General features: G+C 45.8%; 1 protein-coding gene across 2 annotated transcripts in view; it reads right to left on the bottom strand.

The window, feature by feature from the left end:
* Positions 1 to 5,000, bottom strand: part of LOC121724500 (zeta-sarcoglycan) — a 228,376-nt gene that overhangs the window by 177,379 nt on the left and 45,997 nt on the right. The window lies entirely within an intron of this gene.

The following is a 5,000-nucleotide window of genomic DNA, read 5'->3' as shown; positions in this document are numbered from 1 at the left end:
ATCGGATATCGAAGAGCGGATGTTTTTCACACATTCAGTTTGGGTTACATAAGTATTTAGAAATGCTGTGTTAAAATTCACAGTATCAGGTCATTAATTTCCTGAATTAAACTGGTGTTAAATTACTTTAACTGGTGTTAAATGATTACTTTTGAGATGGACTTCACTGGGCCTAATGGGCACATGTGATCCAAAAAAAAACAGTGTAGAACACAATGAGGGCAAGCTGAAAAGAAACCCACATACGCAAAAGTCAGCACTCAAAGAAATCTTAGTTCTTTCTTTCACATAAAAGACATTTCTACATGAGAAAAAGTGCATGTGCCCAAGATGAAACGGTAGTTATGCAACGGCCTGCCAATAGCACAGGCCTAACGGACACGGTGATGAAAGCTTACGAATGCATATGAGATTAAGGAGGAGAAACGTCTTCCCTTCGCACGAACAAATGGGAAAGAATTGTTATTTCACACATCTGCTTGTCTGATAGACTAACAGATCAGTCGGGCTCTCCTGAGAGCGTGCTGCTTGAGACCGGTGATTTAGCTCCGAATCGGATGCACCGAGGAGAGAGAAAAAATAAGACCTCATTTTTGCTCATCGCGACGCTAATTAAGCAGGTTTACAAAAAATGGAGATCGGCAGGATCGCCATTGAGATAGAGAGAGCGTGCTGGGAGGTGTGGAGATTGTGAAAGGCCCCCCTCTGATTTAGCGAGGAGCAGCCTGGAAAATCAAAAACGGCTTCTCGCGCCAGCAAGCACTGGCACCGTGGTGACGTGCTCCACTGACTAGCTGGAGACGGGGGGAGCGGATCCTGATCCTGACTAAACAATGCGCCGTCTCCTTAAGCAGATGCTTGGGGAGGGACAAAGACAAAACCATGTGTGTTTGACCAGCCTGTCTGCAACAACATGAATTAGAAGATGCGCCAGAACTGAGTCATGCCAGAGAAAATGCCATGAGAATCTGTCTTAGGTGACAAGAAAGGATAGACAGTTTGTGTGTGTGAGTGTGTGTGTGAGAGGGGGGGGGTGCTGGCAGGTAAAGAAAGGAAATTTACTTGATACTGGTGCTATGGCGGTAGTGTTATAGAGGTTTTGTTAGCCAGACTGGAATAAAGAAAAGAGAGGTCAGCATGAAATGCAAAATGAGAAAATCAATCAATCAATCAATCTATTACTCCTGTTAAAGTGGCTTAATTTCCCCTGCTGTTATGGGCATCACTTCTTGTTATGCTCTTGCTGAAAATGTAGTATTGTCCATCTGCTTTTTGGTATTCTGTTATGGGGCCATTGTGTTATCTCACTGTGGTGTCACAATATCCCCGTTGTGTCATGATCAGTCTGCTTTGACATCATACTACTGTACAGGTTTTGTTTCTTTAATATCCATATTGGGTCGTCTGAGGCTTATCTGTCAACTGTACCAGTGTGTGTTGTTGTGCTGTTGTGTTGGTTTGATGATGTTTAATTCATTCCATCACAGCAGATGGTGGAGTTATAGCCTCTCTTCTCCTCCTCCGCTGTCTGTTTTATGGGACTAACCCCCCACCACCACTACCCCCAAACACATCCCCACAGTCGCTTGGCCCTTTTAAGATGGCTCCACTAAATAAGAAAAAAAAAAGTCTTTGAAATGTGTCAACCCATTTATCTCAATGGAGAACATTCATAAAAGGCCCTTTTAATCTCACTCTTAAAACCCCAACATTAAGCCGAAACAACGGCTTCACTCTCTCTTTTGCGCTCTCTCTCTCTCTCTCTCTCTCTCTCTCTCTCTCTCTCTCTCTCTCTCTATCTCTCTTTCTCTCTCTTTATCTCTTTTTCTCTCTTCTTCCTCCCTCTATTTCTCCCTGCCATTCTCTCTGCAGTGTGTGTTTCTGACATCTCATTCTCGTCTTCTCCTCACACAATGAGCGATCGATGATGGACTCGCATTGTGCATGGTCCACCTGAGAGCCGCCGAGGCACAAATAGCACCACATTGTTGAAACACCAGATGAGACAGCTGAGAAAAAAAAAGAAGGATTAAAAAAATGAATGAAAGGCAGAACGCAAACATCTGCATTAAAAAAAAAAGTAACCGCAAAACAAAAAGTGTCTGTCGGAATTCAAAATATGCGAGAGGAATATGAGTCACTATAAGCACCATGCTTCCACAGTTCTTGGTTTGTGGGGGATGCGAATGAGGCCATGATGGCCGACAGCTCGCCTCCGGCCAATCCCCCAACTCCCTCTCCGAATCGCATCGGAGCACAAACAATCAGTGACCACACAAACAATCAGTGACCACACAAACAATCAGTGACCACACAAACAGGGGGAAGGGCTGAAATAAGAAGAAGAAGAGAGAGAGAGAAAGAGAAGGATGAACAGAGGAAAGAGGGGAAGAAAAGGGAAAAGAAAACAAGCTGAAGAGGCTGACTGCTGTGACGGACAGCGTTGTGGAGCCAGTGTGTGTTTGGACTCTTCTCTTGTCCATCTCCGCCTCTGCATCCCGGCGCCTTCTCTCCGGCGTTTCTGAAGGTGAGGAGTGGTGACCCCGTTCATCTTCCAGAGAGGTCCGTCGCGGTTCAGCGCCGATGAAGGAGATGGACATGTCAAACAGCCAAAACGGCCAGTCCCCTTAATGATGAGGAGAAATAAACTGAGCCCCAGAGTGCAAGCCAGAGAGATGGGGGGGGGGGGGGGGGAGAGAGAGAGAGAGGGATGGAGAGAGAGAGCAGACTGACAAGCAGACAACAGAGAGAGGGAACAGAAACAGAAAAGAGGACAGACTGGGCTAGACATAAGGGAGGAAGGGAGGGAGACACAGAGAGGAGAGGGGCAGAGAGAGAGAGAGGTGACGATGAAAACATACTGCTCACCAGGACAGGACTGAGGGAGTGAATGTGAGAGATGGATAAGGACACCGCATGAGAGAGACAGAGAAAGAGAGAGAGAGAGAGAGAGAGAGAGAGAGAGAGAGAGTTGACGATGAAAACATACTGCTCACCAGGACAGGACTGAGAGAGTGAACGAGAGAGATGAACAGAGTCACAAGATGGACAAGGACACCGCACAAGAGAGAGAGAGGCAGAGCGAGAGAGATTTTTCTCCAGTACAGTACACATGTGGAAAATGTGCAAATATTTTGGTCTTTTAGGATGAGAAAGAGAGGGAGGGAGCAAGAGAGATAAATAGAAGGAAGGAGAGAGGTGGAGAAGGAGAAGGAGAAGCAGGGCCTGGCCTTGGAGCTTTGTGCATACACACACTATATCAGAGACGTTCTTATTTTTCCCATAAAAAAGGGAGAATACACGGGCAGCTGCAGGGCAGAAAGTAATTGAAGTTGAATCCGTAAAGCTGAGCAGCATGCAGCCCAATGCAGGCTAATAAGAGAGGAGGAAGAGATAAGTTATTACACTGCACTCTCCTACATGGGCCCGCCACCGCCACTGCCACTGCCACTCTCCCCAAACCAACACCAGGCATACAGCCCACGTGTCAGAGCAGGCAGGGCACGGAGCACGTGTGTGTGTGTGTGTGTGTGTGTGTGTGTGTGTGTGTGTGTGTTCGTGTGTGTGTGTGTTAGTGTGTGTTTGTGTTTGTGTGTGCATGCATGTATGTGCCTGTGTGTGTGTGTGTGTGTGTGTGTGTGTGTGTGTGTGTGTGTGTGTGTGTGTGTGTGTGTTTGGAGTGTAAACCTGTGAGATGTGGCAGAGGTGAAGAATGCATTTGTCATGAGTGTAATCCTGGGGATTATGGGGAGGAGAGACAGAGGTGGGCCGTATGAAGGGGATCAGGCCCACTCACAAATTACCCTGCAAAATTGCACAGCATCAAAGTCTGCTGCTGTCGCTCACAGCCCTGACGCGTGTGTGTGTGTGTGTGTGTGTGTGTGTGTGTGTGTGTCTCTGTGTGTGTGTGTGTGTGTGTGTGCATGTTTGCATGCATGTGTCAGACTGTCTCACATCCACGTGCATGCATATGTACAGTACACACACACACACACAGCTCAGTACTGGTGCTATATAGGCCGTGGCAGCTGGGAGGAGGCCAGTGAGTTCCTAACTGCACCAGTACTGACCAGACCTGCTCTCTTCATGTCTTCATGTTTTCATGTTTTTATGTCTCTCTCTCTCTCTCTCTCTCTCTCTCTCTCTCTCTCTCTCTCTCTCTCTCTCTCTCTCTCTCTCTCTCTCTGTATATATATCTTCCTTGTTTTCTTTTTCATACCTTTAATATAAACACACATACACACACACACACACACACACACACACACACACACACACACACATACACACACACACACACAGGGATGGATTATTGCATGGGCCTACCGGGCCCAGGCCCAGGGGCCCAAGGGGTCAGGGGGCCCTGAAGCCCAAGCCTTTGCATGGAATCATTGCATCAATATCAACAAATCAGGATGTAGGCTATGAATCTGATTGAATTTAGTATTGGCCATCCCCAAAATGCACCAGAATACAGGAAATCACATCAAACAAATTAATTTTTTTGGACCCCCAACCCCCCCTCCCACATATACGACAATAAGTGGGGGGCCCTTAATACATCTGGGTCCAGGGGCCCGAAAGTTTATAATCCGCCCCTGCACACACACACACCGTATATAAGTGGAAGACATAATGACTTGCAAAGTGCTTTGGCTGTGTATATATATATATATATATATATATATCTTGCACAATCGATTGGACCAAACAACACAAGTTTCAAAAACTAAAATAGGGAATCGATTTTAACCAAATATGTACACTATTAATTTTAAACGAATTAAACAAATAAAAAAAAATAGATGTAACAAAATTCACAAACAAGAATACAAGAATATAAAATAATTCTGAAGTGCAGTAAGCAATGCGAAAGCTAAAAAGAAAATCCCCACCAATTTTACGCTCTGGAAACAGCTGTTTCAATCAGCTGCTGTGCTGCTCGTGTTTTGCCAAAAATGGAGGACAACGCGATCAACCTGTGCGACATGAGAGAGACT

This window comes from Alosa sapidissima, chromosome 1, assembly GCF_018492685.1.
Source record: "Alosa sapidissima isolate fAloSap1 chromosome 1, fAloSap1.pri, whole genome shotgun sequence".
Taxonomy (NCBI): domain Eukaryota; kingdom Metazoa; phylum Chordata; class Actinopteri; order Clupeiformes; family Clupeidae; genus Alosa; species Alosa sapidissima.
This window is presented reverse-complemented; position numbering and strand designations above follow the sequence as displayed.